The 17,391-nt window shown below is 39.3% G+C and overlaps 1 long non-coding RNA gene across 18 annotated transcripts in view; it reads right to left on the reverse strand.

Annotated features, from left to right (window-relative positions):
• LOC120756252 (uncharacterized) overlaps positions 1-17,391 on the reverse strand; it is a 505,318-nt gene that overhangs the window by 458,638 nt on the left and 29,289 nt on the right. For 16 of the 18 annotated variants that reach the window (XR_005702110.2, XR_009208110.1, XR_009208113.1 and 13 more), the window contains exon 2: positions 11,604-11,689. The exons of the other annotated variants lie outside the window; for them this stretch is intronic. This is a non-coding gene — a long non-coding RNA (uncharacterized LOC120756252). The remainder of the gene's footprint in view (positions 1-11,603; positions 11,690-17,391) is intronic. 18 annotated transcript variants of the gene reach the window in all.

Consider the following 17,391-nt stretch of genomic DNA (forward strand, 5'->3'; position numbering starts at 1 on the left):
CTCACTAGTTACAACAGGCCAACTGGAGTGTCAAAGACTGGCATTAGTAACACAAGAGTTCAGACTGCATTCAAGCAGAACTCCCATCAAAATAAATGGGAATCTCTCCTACAGCTCTGTTTCTTGAAAAATGCATGCAAGTGTGCATATTGAAGGCCACGGGTCTGCATGCTTAAAATTAATCCCACATAAATTTGTGGGCTCAAAGCCTAAAGAGGGAGTACAAAACTGAGCCTTACAGAAACCATGGCTCAGAGATTCCAAAAGGAATTGCTTACAAAAACTTATATTAATACTGCAATGCTTAACTTTTCTAGTCTCCTTTGAAAAATCTCTTCATTTACCCCAGCTATTTCCTGAGTAGTTCAAGCCTTCTGTGTGCCAGGAAAAAAAAGATATCCTTACTGCCTTAACTATTCATGCACTAGGATTCATGCACTATACGAATAGTTTTGATCTGGATCAAGTTCTACACTTTATCAAATGGCATAAATATCTAATATGATAATGCTAGACCTGTATTCATTAGTGCTTTAGTCAATGGGAACTGTCACTTCCAAGGGAAAAGATCATTTTGTGACAGGTAAATTATTGCTCTATCTCATTAGGAATGTTATGTTCCTGTGCTAAGACATACCAATTGCAAAATGGTAATCATCATAATAGCATCAAGATGTTGCTATATATAATCTAGAAATCAGAAGAATGTGTTCCCCTTGGGCCTGCACAGAAATTTCACTGCGATTATCAATACTTTACTATTAATTTCTGCTAACTTTTCCCCCATAAATCAGTAGTGCACACCAATACCAAACAACCAAAGCACTCCTTTAGATGGGCAGCTCTTCAAGATCCTAAGCTTCTAAATGCCAGCTGTTTCTCTAGCTCAGAATCAGCTGTATCAGTGTCATCTCATTCAGCAAGGAAGTCTGCCCAATGCCAGGGAACACCATAGTTCCATCTGACCTGAGGTGATCCTGGACATCCCCTGAGAATTTGGTTGCTCTTACATGCAATTCTCTGTCCACAGGCTCAATCTTGTGTGGGGTTGGTTGTATCCATACTGACAAAAACAGAACTTTGAGACCTCAGATTTAGATCAGAAATACTGACAACCTTTCCTTCTGTTACACAGCTAAAATAAGCCACAAGTAATATAAATGTTTCTAGTATCAGGCATTTCAAATGCAACTAAAATTTTCTGCAAAAAGGAAGTCAGTTCTTTCACCTTGATTTACTGCATTGACAGAGGAACCCCTCCTTGATTTACATTAGAGCATGTGAATGAAAAATTGCTATTACATATGTCAAAATGTCACCTGATAAATTTTTTAGAATCAGAGATTACACCACAAATATTTTTAATGAAGCCTAAAAATAGGTAAGTGAATTTAGGCCTTTAATTCAATAAGAGCTAAACTTTCAAGGCTGAGAGATATACGTCACTTCTGAGGGATTCTTAACAAATCTAAATATTTCACCATGATAGGAAGATGTGACAAGAGTAATAATACATGGTATTATATACTGCTACACAACTTGGAAAAATAACATCTGCTACTGGATAGATGTGGAAAGAGTCTGCATTAGAAAACTTCCTGCTGGGTCACAAACATACATCAGTAATGGTTTGTTTTCAGCACATGAAAAATTGCCATTGTCATATTCCAAAGCGAGTATAAATTGTTTTATTATAAACTCCCTGTTGGTCCCTGTTTAACTGAGAAATCATTCAATCTAAATTTATCTTTTCTCTGCGGCAATGCCATGTGTTGGTATCACCAAATTTTTCCTCAATAAGACCAGTATTTCTGTAAAAGACAGACTGCACTCCTGATCTTAAGCACCCTTCCAATATATTAACTCTTAGTTTGCCCATATTCCCTCAGATTTGTAACCCAAGTCGCTTAGTTTCATAAAGAAAAGGCCTCGTTGTTGATTCACAAGGCAATCAGTCTCTGCAAACTTCCATCATGCTTGACAACTAGACATGTATGCATATGGAAATATACATTTTGGAAGCATTGAAAATTTATGAAAACTTGCCTATTTACATGACTTCCTGCAGCCTTGAAAGAAAGAAATCCTGGTTCAGATTAGTTAGTGATATATATACACCTATTCCAGCTATCCTCTTCATTTGATTTGCAAGAGAACTGACCTGCTTAAATAATGCCACTTAAATGTACACAAAACCAACACATAGCCTTTTTGGTTGCCCTTTTTCTACATTTTTTCGCTCTTCCATCTTATCTTTAGCATCTGATGACAACAGGGTAAGTGTCAAAGACTCAAAAAGAACAGTGAAGCAACCACTCAGACTTCATACAGGCTCCAATTAGCATGAGGTGTTATTGTTGTCTCCAAGAGCTCTACCAAGGAAAGCTTTGTTGAGGAGGTAATTTTTCACACTTAGTGCCATGAAATGTCAACCTGAAGCAAAATCAAATCCACCACAACTAATGTCACAAACAACTCCATTATAGCAACAAGAGCATAGCTGAGGAAATAGAATGAATCTAGGTTCCAGGAAATACTTATTTGCTAAAGATTAAAAGTATTATATTTGAATTTATATGCACTGGAAATATTGTAAGTTTGATTTTTATATGTACACATCTACCCACATTCAAAAGGGGATAGAATTGTTTAAAACAAAACATTCCTTTAATTTTCTTTAATTGGCAATTATAAACAAGCAAGGCATCACACAACCCTTCCTACCCACTAATTTAACCTCTGGGGAATAGGAATATATTTTGTATCTTACCACTCTGCTGAAAACCTGGCACAACTTCTGTATTTTCTTCAAGAAAGGAGGCTGAAAAACATGATGTTACTAGAAACCGTAGGAATCCAATCTTTTCTGTATCCAGCCTTCTCCATGTTCTCACTGGCCAAAGGAGCAGCCAGCTCAGTGTGATTTGCATAGACAAGCCAAGTGAGGTGATAGGTACTGTCTCCAAAGAGAGCAGAAGACTGTATTGCTTCTCTAATTATGCTAATGAAGGGCATCCTTAAAACATGTAATTCATTCCACTTTTATAGGGTTTTCCAGAAGAGGATATCTAAGGAAGGGCAGAGCATGTACTATTTTTAAATAATTATTTGATGGAAAAACTCCAGTCCTTTCAAATCTATTTTTATAATGGGATTTTCCAGTTCTTCTTCTGCACTAGGTTTGGGGGTTTGTTTTGGCTTTGTTTGGGGGGGGGGGGGGGGGTTTGTTCATATCTGGAGAAAGTAGAAGCCCCAAGTGGTGAAAAATGGTAGTTTATTCAGGTGATATGGGAGATCTTCTAAATTAAGAAGGGAATATGTCAATTATATTTCTGAAGTATGCAGAAATTTAAGCATTTATCTGGAAAGCAGGTGCTAGAAAATGGCTTTGACTCAGCTTGAACTGAGTAAGGGTTATTTGCTATGAGAGGAAAGAGAACCTGAGTTTGCCACTGCCCTTCTGCCTCGGTGCTGTTTTTCCATTCAAAAGCACAGGATGAAGAAGCTGGAGAGTTCCTAGAGCACACTGCTGCTCCCCACTGGCAGCTGGTAGGTCCCAGCCAGTCCAGCTGGGGCTAATTTAAGAAGTCACAGGTGCAGCAATAATCTAACAGCAGGAACTAGGTCGTTGTGGTTACACTTTTGGGTATAGAACTGCAGCTACAAACTGTCTCGGGTATGAACTTACATCAGACCTGGTAAGACAGTTACAGTAAATCTTCAGCAGGGACCCGAGAAATTGGAGAGGAAGAGAAAATTTAGCTGTACTCTGAGTTTTGGATATATGTGGTATGTTGTGTTATTCTGGAGATCCCCTAGTCTAAAATGAGGTAAAAATTAAGAATATTTGTAACAAAAAGCAGTGACTTTGGCTGCTACTGGCTTTCTTTCCTCTTGGGAAAAGCAGTTTGTGAAATATCATTAGATAATTTCTTGTAGCTGCATGATATGTGTTTATTAAAACTCACTGATGTAACTAGTAAGCAAAACATTACATTTGCCAATAAAACTATTGCTAGAGAAAAGCACATATCATCCCAGTTATTATCTCTACAAGGATGTGTTCCAGAGAGACTTATGATATAAGAATATGACAATGAATAATTTGTGGGTTTTCTGTTAAAAAAATTAATGTCTCATAATATTCAAGCATAACTTTAACCTTCCTTTAGACAGGCATCTAACAATGAAAAAAAAGAGATTATGCACTGTCATATAAGAGCCTTAAAAAAAAAAACAAAACTTTTTTTTATTAATCCAAGTCAAAAGCAATAACTATGCATACAAGAAATGCATCCAAAATGTGGTATGCTTAGTGGTAGGATCTCACTTATCCCAAAGCTACCAAAACCCAAAAGTCTTTTAATGAAGTATAAGTGTATCATTCAGACAGAAAAATGAAGGAAGTGTTCTCCTTGTGAGAAAAGAAGCACAGAGAACCTAGTAAAGGAGATTTTGGAGATGGAGAATGAAAGTTAGGAAACCACTGCAGATAAAATGGGAATTAAAAAGCAGCCACACACATTTGATTTCTGAAAACTTTTGAAAAGGCAAGAAATCAAAACAAAGCTTATTTTCTGACATTTCTGTGCCAAGACAAAAAAATAGGGGTGGGGGGGACACATTATCTGAGGATGATGTGAACACACTAATTGGCAGGCTGGAGAGCGAGTAACTGAAGGGACTTACAAGGTGAACATCATTCCAAGTGCTGGGAGAAATTACTTGTACATTAATCATTCACCATCTGGGAAAGAATTAGAACGCCTACCCACTCCTCAATGACTATAATTTCTGGGATTTATTGTGGTGAGAATATTATTTAAATTAAAATATGAAGAAGCTAAAAATATTTTGTTTCACAATACATTTCATTGCTATCATTTTTCTATTAACATGAAATGCTAAACAGAAGAAGTCCTTTTATACCTGACTCACTCGTTCTATTTCAAAATTCAGCTAGTCAATCAATTTATTTCTATCTGTACACTTCAAGAAACATGTTTTGAATGAAAACGATCCTTTTAAAGACTGCCTTTCTCCCATCTCCAATTTTGTTAATTCTAGCTGTTTGTTACAGCACAGCTGTAGTGCACTACAAACATGGGGGGATGGGGGAGGGAGGGCTTTGGAAAGGGCATCTGGTTCAAGGTTAAGATGAGATAAAGCCATAACTTGCTTTAGACTTATCTATGTCTCATCTCAGCTGAGCGATATGACCCTCTCTCCTCGCTGAACAGCGCTATCTGATGCTGATATTGTGTATCAGCTGACAGACTTCTTGAGTTTATTCTTGCCACTGTGATTTCAAAGGAGGGCTACAATGAAGTATGGACAAGTATTTAGCAGACTGAAGGAAATTGGAAATAAGTTTTATAGTAATGTGCTTCACAACCATTAGTCAGCTAAACCTGCATCTTGTAATAAAATATTCACAATTATTGTCAGTGAAATTAGGGTTTCTTTAATTTCCAGTTCATTCTTAACTGTGTCTTATTACTTTTTATGTTAATTCAGAATATTTTAAATATACTCAGCTGTTTGAAGAGCCCGATGGAACATTTTCAAAAGTAACTAATTAGAGAAAGAACAGGCGCATAAGTTAAATTATAAATAATTTGCAGCAGAAAATGACTTTAGGGTCTTTATTCTAGGGAGCCAAACACTGTCTTAAGCACAGGAAATGGCTAGAAAATTCAGAGCAGGTTTTGAGATGATTTCAGCTGAATTCTGGAAGTATTAGGTAGTAATATTACCCAAGCCAGCAAATATTAAGAGTGCAAAAGCCATTATGTTGATTCTAGAATACTTTTGTCTTCCTGCATTACAGAAGCAGCTGACAGTTCTCTACCATTAAAGACTGGTCAGAGCTTTAAGCTTCAGCTGGAGTGAGTCCAGAGATGCTCACATCTGGTTTTATGCTTCAGTGACCACTGAGTCTCTGTAAAGTAAGTTAATAGCTTGGATTTTGATCCTGTTTTGCTCTTGTGCCATAACAATTAAAAGAAATAGTTGTCTTCTGTCTCCCACCAACCATTCTAAAATGTCTTCTTAAAAGAACATGTGTTTATTTATGAGAACAGCTTCAAATAATTTAAATTTTGTGTTTAGAACAAAGGACACTGCATTTACAAGTAAATTCCACTTACTTGCTTCTGCAGCATCCATAACTGACATACTTTGTCAGAGATTCTGATTTATAAATCTTTAATTTATAGCAGATAACCATGGGCCCAGAAATACCATAACTGTAAAATATTTGCTTCTGATTTGTTTTATTAAATTTCTATTATTAAGCCTTATTAAAGAACAATTGGACATACATTACAAATGTTATGAAATATGCAAAATGTATAGGTTTGGTTACTCCACTAAGTTTTTGATAGCAAAAATAAATTTTCCTAAAACAGGACTGAAAATCATTTATGGACTATCCCCTGCTCTGTTTTCTATTTAGCACCGAAATATTCAAGGCAAACCAAAGCTTATCTCCACATATTATGAAAACTACCATTTAAAATTTATTTATGTTTAAATGACCTATAAAACTTTTCTTCTAAACCTCAGTTGAGGTATCAGTTGCTTAAATATATTCATCACATTTAGCAGAATCCTATCATCTCTTCTCTTCCTATTTAATTAAGAATTACTTTTGCCAGCCACAGGAGAATCAGAGAGCTTTCTTATGAGTTATTCAGAAAGTGGTAAAATAACATACAGATACAGCAGCTGACAACATAAGCAGGGTCAGTATTAGGACAAACTGGCCAAAAAGAGCAGCTTTTGGCATCATTTTAATCAGTCCTTGGGTACATGAAATGTCATGGAGTTTCATATGAAATGAAATTATCCCTTTCTCTTAGCTGATTTTTGTTCCAACTAATCCTCTAACTCTTTATTAAACATTATCTTTACCATCTGCTCTGGGTGAATGTTCAGCACCTTGCAGAAGAACTCTGGGCTGATTGGTTTTTATGGGCAACATGATCTGAGTTTTATGCACATACTTAGGATTATGTCAAGGACAAAGAGGATGAATAATCCATTAACTATAATAAGCAGGAACCCGTATCAGTGCAGCTAGAACATGTGTTATGTTTCAAAATCAAAAGATGAGTTAGAGATATGTGGATCATAAAATACCCATAACCCAGGACCCTCTCTATACCAGGACATCATTTCCATACATATACACTCCACTAAACAGCATTCCTGAAAGTGATGTTTCATTCTTGATGAATCAGACTTTATAGTGCTGAAATGGCGCTTCCAGACCTACAACATGTAAAGAAATAGCTCTGCTGAATTGGGCATTTCCTCTACGATGGAACAGATGGTAGCAAAATATTTGCCCCTGCACAAGTCCTTCAACCACATCTGTATGGTCAATAATAGAAGTTTACTCTATTTTCATACTTTCAGTAAGCCTCTAAAATAAATCATCAAGGAACCGCTGCTGTTTAAAATCACAATTTAAAACTTTACACTTAAAAAAGTAATTGTCAAAAGTTAGTCAAATGTTGCTACCAATTAGATCCAGTTACTGTTTCCACTCTTTGATTACCAAAACCACTAAAATGACATTATCACTATTAATTATGATATTTAGTGTAATGTGTATCAGCAAAGACTGCATTTGCTGCAAAACACATAATTTTAAAAGTTTGGTTCCTTGCTTGCAGTAGTTAGTGTAATTACTCATCTTTTTCACCTTTCCACATCTTCTGCAACAATTTGTCTTCCTCTGGTTAACCTTTCAGACCAAAGTATTTACCTTCTCTTCCTCTATAAAGGTTTATGATCCCAAAATGAACAACAGTTATGATGGTATTTGATAACTGTATATTAACAAAAAATATCTGGACAGTAAGTCTTTGCTCATCTCCTTTGATACAGAAGGTTTGCACCATATATCCTTGCAGTATGCTCTAAGGTGTAAGGACTGACTTCTCTTCTAAACATTTTCAACAACTTGTTGAGAATGATTTGACTCACAGTGAGCAGTGTACTTCACTGCTGTATCATTCCCTATACAAAGGGAAGGATCAAGGTTCTCCGTTGGTATAAGTCATCTGGATTCTGTTGATTTCCATAGAACTGTGTTGATTTGAGTCAATGGTGTGATCTATATAATTTTAGAATCTGTGAAATAACAAGGACCCTGAGAGAGGTAGTCATCACTAGCTACTAGATATGCTGCTAGAGACTATGAGAATTGTCCAGCTGAGAGCTTTGACTGGCAACAGAAGGCTGTATTAAATCCCAGTATTCAAACCTCAGGACTACACATGCTTTGGCTGACCAGGGACCTTGACATCTTTACCTGTTCCTGTAGTACACACTAGGGGCAAAACAAGCTTAGAAGCAAATCACAGAAACGATGCTCCATAAACCATGCTTCAGACCACTGCCCTCACAGCTCACTGGATTAAAGGGAGATCAGATTAGATCTGAGATCATTTACTGTATGAGGATCTGCTCAAGTTGCTTACCCTAATCTAAATCTCAAGTGTGCTAAGCAACAGATAGAAAGCTACAAAATAATTGCATAGCTCAGGTGCCTGGTAAACTTGCTTTCCTGTATTTCCAGACTAGTGACCAGCTTAGAAACAAAACCTACTAATAAATAAAAAATAATACAGCTGAAAAAGCCCAAAATAGCATTATACTAAGCTATGCACAAAAACCTAGTGTCTTCCTCTCCAATTCCTCTAGCCATGGGCAGCATTCAGTGATAGTCATAGGTGGGCAAGGAAGGATCCAGTATGTTTATGTCACCGAATTTCCCATGTAAATAATGAGCTGCTTAACACACACCCAAGAGTTCTTCCTAGACTAACAAGTCTTTGTGAATCCCTCAGTTCAGAATACAGACTTCATTACTAAATGAAAGAATAAACATATACATAATATTCAAAAAAAATCTCATCTAAGATAGGATAGGATATTATCCTTCTTAAATAGACAGAAAAATGGGTTCCAAACACTCAAGTCTAGTCAGAGTTCTGGGCCACTCAGCAGAAGACACCCCTATCAGCACCCATCCTAAACACTGAATTTTAAAGACTCTTCAAAAGAAGAGAGATACTTTTTCACTGCTAATGCTTTAATTAAACCTCTTTTTATGAAAGTAAAATAAAGTTACCTTCCAGTGCCAATTTTCAATCCAATGGGAACTTTAAGACAAAAGATAAATGTAGTGAGATAAATTGAGTGTCTCTCCCCTCCCTAGATCTTATTACACACATACATGCATGATTTAGCTGAGGTAGAAGGACAGTGGGAGATGAAGCAAAATCTTCTCTAAAATAACAAATTTGAAAGTATTTAAAAAAAAAAAAAAAAAAAAGCAAAAGAGTTACGTAAAGTGTTAAAGGGTAATAAAGATTTTATATATATATCTTAACTATTAGCATGAGTAATACACAAAATGGATTTGTTTTAGGTTACCAGCTTTTATCCAGATTATCCAGACTATCAGCATCTGGTTTAAGTCCCCAATGTAACCATCTGTAGTAATGTCACATGAAGGATTAGCCTTATCTGACATTTGTAATGAATATATGGATGGAAGAAGAGGAAGGAGTGTGGCATAGACTGCAACTGTTAAACCTTAAAATCAGGTGAAACCACATCTTTATATGCTGATTCTAACCATGGGCTTTTTTACTTTTCAAACATTAGCACATGTATTAAAAAACAACACATCCTCATTGATGTTTTAAAGAAAAGCAGGCAAATGGAGAAAAATATTTTTATATTTGACCTTTTAACATAATTAGAACATTAAATAAAAATAAAGCCTACTTCACCATGTTCAGTTATGACAGATGGGTACGATCACAAAAACATCAAAGGCAAGCTTATCCTAATCCTGTAAAGTGGTAAGTGCCTCCTGAAAGGTCCTGAGTGCCTTCTAATCCTACTGAGGATAGGCTGCAAGTGCATCAAGAGGTAATGGGAGCAAGTAACAGAGGTAATAATGGGCTTTCCTGGCCACATGAGGAACAGTTTGTATTAAAAAGATCTGATACATTAGGAAATAACCTGATTTATCTAAACACAGAAATCAGAAAGTGAGAAGATGCGTGTTTATTCTCCAGTCTCGGTAAGTTAGTCCTACATCATGCAGCCCTAATTCAGAAAACCTGGCTTCTCTTCCAGGCTTTGTTATTTGCATAAAATTGCACAGTGTCCCAGGTCAATATATTTACCCCTTGGCATCAGTGTCTTCTTTCCACAAATGGTGAAACTGAAGTGACTTCTTCTCAACAGATCACGAAGTTGTGCAAAATTGACAAGACATAAGAATCTTTGGCCATGATTAGTTTTAATGCATCAGAATGTATAGTAGAAAAGCTGGGGTTTAAAGCAGAAAGAAAAACTCAAATCCTACAAAATGTTTTGATTTGAGAGTTTCCCCTTTGGGTGCAATCAAATTTTTAGGATAGGGAGAAGGAGAATAAAGGATTCTATCAACTTAAGGTAGGTACCACTACCATAGGAAGAACGGCTGAATGGGAATGACTGCTGATCAGGTCAAGCTCAACAAGAGTCCTTTTATTCAAAAATGGCCAGGTGAAAGGTCTCAGTGAAGACTGCGCTCTGCGTTTTGAGCCTAGGTGATATGAGAACACAGTACTGCAGTGGAGTGTAGCAGCTAAACAAATAAAGTATATTGTGACAATGCCAACCACTCCTCCCCAGTTTAAAACAAGCTTGGTAAGTCATACTGCAAAAGTACCTTGTGCAAAGTCACAGATGATATCTAGTACAGCCTGAGAACTAAACCTCATTTTATCTCATTGCAGTGAAACTCTAGAATGCTCCCACTGGTCATACAAGACATGGATATCTTATTTCCTTTGGTGAAATGGCCACAATTAATAGCTGATATTAAAATAAGGCTTCTTCATATGTGTGTTTTTAGATGTCACACGTCCATGAAGCTCAAGCCTGGAGTTTTTTTCAGGTATTCAGATACCTGTTACCAGGCAGAGTGTCACTAATGCCTACATTTTATAAATTTGCATGAGACATTTTTATAACACATGCTGTATTGGCACCATTGCCCAATAGTGCATGCAATTACTTTGTTGTTACTGTTGTTGCAGAGGGCGAAGCTCTAACAAATTAAATTTAAGGAAGGGAAATAGGCTTATATGCAAATGGAATTAAATGCTGACACAAGGATAAAACAGCTCTGGATTTAGACAAGGCTCTCTCTCCGACTTTTTAACCAATCATTAGATTTAAATTGAACAGACAGATTCATCTTTGACTTAACTCCACTGTAATCAATGGAACTGCAACAGGGATGAACCCAAAGCAATTTGTTTTTGACAGGTTTTATGCAGTGGCTATCCAGAATGAAGTAGATGAAACAGATTTTTTTTTTTTTTTTTTTTTTTTTTTTTTTTTTTTTTTTTTTTTTTTTTTTTTGCTTATAATTTATGAAATTATTTCACCATTCCCAAATCCCTACATCAAGGAAATTAGTTGGTGTATAAAAATGGATAAAGTAGGCAGTTGCATGCCAAACACCAACTGCTGACCACAGGCTCTGTACCAAATACGCAAAGCCAAATATTTATCTGACTTACCTGTGATCCAGAACAAGCTCCCTAATGGTGTCAGTACAGCTGGATTATTGCTGCTGGATTATGGTTTCTCCTCAATGTCACTTGAGCTGCATAAAAAGAATGGAGTACATTTATTATCTCTATAATATTAGTATCACATATAAATAGTGGCTGAACTTGGAAACTTATTTTCTTTAGTGATCTATAGAAGTCCTAGGAGGAATAATGACTGTTGATCTGATCATTGCATTATATGAGAAATGCATTTCAGTAAACTTTAGAGCCCTTGGTTGCATTTTGTGCCTTTGTTACATGACTGCTCCTTGACACTGCTTTCTCCCTTCTCTATCTTTACTGGCACATCGTTGCAAGAATAAATTGTTTATCAAAATACTTAGTAAATTAATGTAGGACCAAAGGACTCTGACAACATGCACTCTATATGGAGCTAATGAAAACTAGGGATTAGTGCTTGTACCAATCTGACAAACCCTGATTTTTTTAGCACCTTGTTTATGAGCATCAACGCCTCTTCATTTTTCTCCCTCTTCCTAGTTTTCCATTGCTTCTTTTCAGCTGACAGCTCATTGCTTATTCATTTATTCATGGTCTCTTTTTTTAGGTTTTGAGGATTATTTATTCAATGGTAAGTTCAGAGGTACAACAGTTTGTTATTTCACACAGTCACTTCTCTGTACTAAAGCCACCAAATGATACAGAGAAGTTCTGTATGGGTGTGTAGCTTTACCCTTCTTGTGTCACAGTTTCCATTCTTACATTGTTTTCTCCCACTCTTTCACTGTATATGTACATGGATGCTATTTTTGGTGATGGTATTGCTATTTCTGCTAATGGTTAACCAACTATACATGAAGAAAGCGTAACAAACTTCCTGCTGGCTCCTACGGCGTGGTCACCATCATCCAGAGTTTGCAGTTGATCTTGAAATATTAAGAGTAGGACTTAATAGTAGTGCTTTTTACTTGGAGGTCCACAATAGGTCACTAAGGTATGTGTGTTGTCAAAAAGTAAGTCCATGCATCAAACATTCATTAACTGCTGCAGCAGAGATATCCTCCGCTGGCAGAGTAGCCTTGGGACTATAGGTACTCTAGGCAAAGACAGCAAAGCAGATGAATTTCAAAAAGCAAAAAGAATTTCAAAGCAAACTCAATTCAGATCAAACAGCACTAGTGCAACATGTATTTCCTTTGTATATCTTGTCTTACTTACATAAGAATAAGAGGTAGGAATCTAACAAGGCCTAGCATTGAACTTAACATTGGGAGAATTACTGATCTTTGTTTACATTGCCTGTTCTGTAGCAAATCAGTAGGGACACAGGAAAATAGTGCTTATCAGTACTATTATACTAAATGAAAGTGCTGGAATTTGGTCTAAAGCACATACAAAGTTCTCTTCCTTTCCTCAAATATTTGTACTCCCTCCAAAAGCACAAAACGGGTATTTGTTACAACCGCATTTTGCTCACTACAGATTTTTTAAAGTATAATCAGAATTACTTTGGCAACATGCAGTCCTATGAAAATATGTACAATAGAGAATTACCATGCCATCATGTATTTTAATGCAAAACTAGTTCCAAACAAATGGTATGAAGATATAAGTCAATAAAAAGTGTGGAAGGCAACTGCTTTTATAACACACATCCAGCTTTAAAGAGAAAAAAAGATACTATCTTTGCAAGTATGTCACTGTATAACTTATAGGAAAATTAAGATTTTTTATTTCAGCTACTAATAGTTTCCAGAACATAAAGCAGGGAAGATTGAGTACTCCCTCTTTTCAAGCAGTAAAGTTCTCAAGTTTTTAACCTATTCATATTTGTTATCACATTCCAATCATTTGTATTTCATTGATTTCAAAACATAGAAAATGGTCCACCAAAATAATGCATTTTATAGATGTTATAGATGTAATGCATGTTACAAACTGTATTAGAATACCTCTACATTTTTCACCATGGAAAGTACAGTAATTTTCAAGTAATAAAACTCCATACTTACTTTCTGGAGTTCTAATTCTAAACATTTCATTCAGTGACTCAGTATTATCTGGTAGTAACACATTCTACAGTGTTCATTCTTCTTATGTGGAAAAAAGCAGAGTTCGAGACGGTAACTGATATTTGCATGAATTCAGGAATCTAAGCAAAACTAAGATGTCTGTTCATTAAGAAGTCAAATCGGCATTCGACTACCCCTTTAAATATTACTAATATCAGTAAGAAAGTTTTCAACTCATACATTATAAGCATGATTTCTTTCCCTAATCTTTCAACAGATGAATTAAAAAGAGCATTTTAAGAAGATACAGATGCATCAAATCCAGTATCTGGGAAAAAACTTGCTGGATTACTATCAGCCTCATAGAGTAATGTTAACTGCTTGCCTTCAAACTTCAAAGTGGTTCATTAATTTTTAGCTCTTTCTTTTACTCCAGCTTTGAATTTCTTCTTTTTGCCTACCGAAATACCTGAACTGATCTGTGGTCGCAAGAATATGCTTCTCCATGTGTTTCCTGTGTCCGCAAAGAATCAGTTTCAAAACCAGTTAGAGAATTCAAACTGAAGGGGGACTGTCTATAAAACCTGTTAATCAATTCATGGATATACTATAGGGTTTTATGCTGAAATAATAAATTCAAGAAACTTATTTAGTACTCTTTAAAACGCTTTTCAGTCCTGTGGGTGCCCGGCTGCTGCACGAGGAGCGCTCTCTGTGCCCAGAAGCTCCCACCGGGCTGTGCCGTGCACACCCTGCGAACGCCAGGGCGGCTGTCTCTGCCTGGCCCCGCCAGCGCAAGATCCGCCTCAGCCACAGCTCGGGGAGAGCCGGGTAAATCACAGCTGGGAGAGAGCCGGGTAAACCTCAGCTGGGGGAGAGCCGGGTAAACCTCAGCTGGGGGAGGGCCGGGTAAACCTCAGCTGGGGGAGAGCCGGGTAAACCTCAGCTGGGGGAGAGCCGGGTAAATCACAGCTGGGAGAGAGCCGGGTAAATCACAGCTGGGGGAGAGCCGGGTAAACCTCAGCTGGGGGAGAGCCGGCTAAATCACAGCTGGGAGAGAGCCGGGTAAATCACAGCTGGGGGAGAGCCGGGTAAACCTCAGCTGGGGGAGAGCCGGCTAAATCACAGCTGGGAGAGAGCCGGGTAAATCACAGCTGGGAGAGCCGGGTAAATCACAGCTGGGAGAGAGCCGGGTAAATCACAGCTGGGAGAGCCGGGTAAACCTCAGCTCGGGGAGAGCCGGGTAAATCACAGCTGGGAGAGAGCCGGGTAAACCTCAGCTGGGGGAGAGCCGGGTAAACCTCAGCTGGGGGAGGGCCGGGTAAATCACAGCTGGGAGAGAGCCGGGTAAACCTCAGCTGGGGGAGAGCCGGGTAAATCACAGCTGGGGGAGAGCCGGGTAAACCTCAGCTGGGGGAGAGCCGGGTAAACCTCAGCTGGGGGAGGGCCGGGTAAATCACAGCTGGGGGAGAGCCGGGTAAACCTCAGCTGGGGGAGAGCCGGGTAAACCTCAGCTGGGGGAGGGCCGGGTAAATCACAGCTGGGAGAGCCGGGTAAACCTCAGCTGGGGGAGAGCCGGGTAAATCACAGCTGGGGGAGAGCCGGGTAAACCTCAGCTGGGGGAGAGCCGGGTAAACCTCAGCTGGGGGAGAGCCGGGTAAATCACAGCTGGGGGAGAGCCGGGTAAACCTCAGCTGGGGGAGAGCCGGGTAAACCTCAGCTGGGGGAGGGCCGGGTAAACCTCAGCTGGGGGAGAGCCGGGTAAACCTCAGCTGGGGGAGAGCCGGGTAAATCACAGCTGGGAGAGAGCCGGGTAAATCACAGCTGGGAGAGCCGGGTAAACCTCAGCTCGGGGAGAGCCGGGTAAATCACAGCTGGGAGAGAGCCGGGTAAACCTCAGCTGGGGGAGAGCCGGGTAAACCTCAGCTGGGGGAGAGCCGGGTAAACCTCAGCTGGGGGAGGGCCGGGTAAATCACAGCTGGGGGAGAGCCGGGTAAACCTCAGCTGGGGGAGAGCCGGGTAAACCTCAGCTGGGGGAGGGCCGGGTAAATCACAGCTGGGGGAGAGCCGGGTAAACCTCAGCTGGGGGAGAGCCGGGTAAACCTCAGCTGGGGGAGGGCCGGGTAAACCTCAGCTGGGGGAGAGCCGGGTAAATCACAGCTGGGGGAGAGCCGGGTAAACCTCAGCTGGGGGAGAGCCGGGTAAACCTCAGCTGGGGGAGAGCCGGGTAAATCACAGCTGGGGGAGAGCCGGGTAAACCTCAGCTGGGGGAGAGCCGGGTAAATCACAGCTGGGGGAGAGCCGGGTAAACCTCAGCTGGGGGAGAGCCGGCTAAATCACAGCTGGGGGAGGGCCGGGTAAACCTCAGCTGGGGGGGAGGCGGCTCAGCCACAGTTGCGGGAAAAGCCGGCTAAAACTCAGCTGCCAACGGTGCACAGCTCTTGCACGGACATAACATTATCTAGAAATACTCCCTCTTCATTTTTCCCCAATGCTTGAAGTTTATGCAGTTTACTTTTATCCAAACTAAATTATGATCCTAAAGAAAATTTTATATTCCTTTGGGAAGAAAATAGTAAAATAGAGACTTGGATAAGAGCCTTTTATGCAAAACAAAACAAAATATTCAAAATATGCAACTATCATAGATATCTAATATGGAATTTAAAAAATGGGTTCATTTTGATAAATTTCCCCATTCATGGGAAAGCACCCACAACAGAGAGAGAAAGAACAAATGCAAGTAAAAGGAATCAACCAAACACTGAATCTGAGAGAACTTTCCAGGGAAAGCATTTTACCACCCCTAATATGACTGAATATCCATCTTGCAAATAAACAGTCCAAACAGCGGGGGAAAAAAATTAGTAACAATTTCAGATCAAATTAAAATGAACGATTGGATGGTCCTGAACTCTGAAGCAGGAGAATTTGGATTCTTCTTGCAGAGTTGTCTGACTTGTACTGGAATCTCATTTGCTATCCTGTCTGACTCAGTATCCTCCATTCCCTTTCTCAGCTCTGGTGAGCTATAGAAGTTATGGACCAGTTCTCACAGTGGACACATCTATGCTAAAATCAGAAGAGTGACAGAGGAGGGTGAATGAAAACATTCCCAGACTAGCTTTACTCTCACTGGCCTGCTCAACAGACTTCAGACGTGCCAATAAGCATCCATGATGTCTCAGATTTGCATTCTGTAGTCCATGTTTCCTGTCAAAGTTTCTTGATAAAGTTTCTTTCAGCCATGCCTACCAGTCCCTCACTCCCACCACTTACGCACAGTGTGCAACAGTAATTTTAAATAGGTGACACCTGGATCTCAATGGCCTCTCTTAAACACTACTTTATAATACATAAAACTAGGTGCTGCTGAAATACAAGCAACTTTCTTGCACTGATGATTTGTGGCTGGACTAGCCCTGCTTTTCACCCAGTTTGCTTCTAAAAAGCGTTTCCTGCAAGTCTGGACCATTCATGCCCCCTCTGCCTGGAGCATAGATCCCTGCAGCTGGTGCACTGAGCAGTCCCAGCCAGTGCGAGCCCTCTGCACCAGCCCCTGCAGCCAGACACCCCCGAAATGCACCAGGGAGCAGATGTGCCACCTCCGCCTGCAAGCACTGCAACAGCCACTGCATGGGTGGTTGCTTAATGCCAACAGTATGATGCATATTTCCTGTGCTCAAGGAAATTGCATCTTTCAGGAATTGCATCAGGCTCTGGCAAAAAAATAAAACAGCTAGGGAGAACATATTTCAATATGAGTGAGCTAATTATAATTT

This window comes from Hirundo rustica, chromosome 9 (genome assembly GCF_015227805.2).
Source record: "Hirundo rustica isolate bHirRus1 chromosome 9, bHirRus1.pri.v3, whole genome shotgun sequence".
Taxonomy (NCBI): domain Eukaryota; kingdom Metazoa; phylum Chordata; class Aves; order Passeriformes; family Hirundinidae; genus Hirundo; species Hirundo rustica.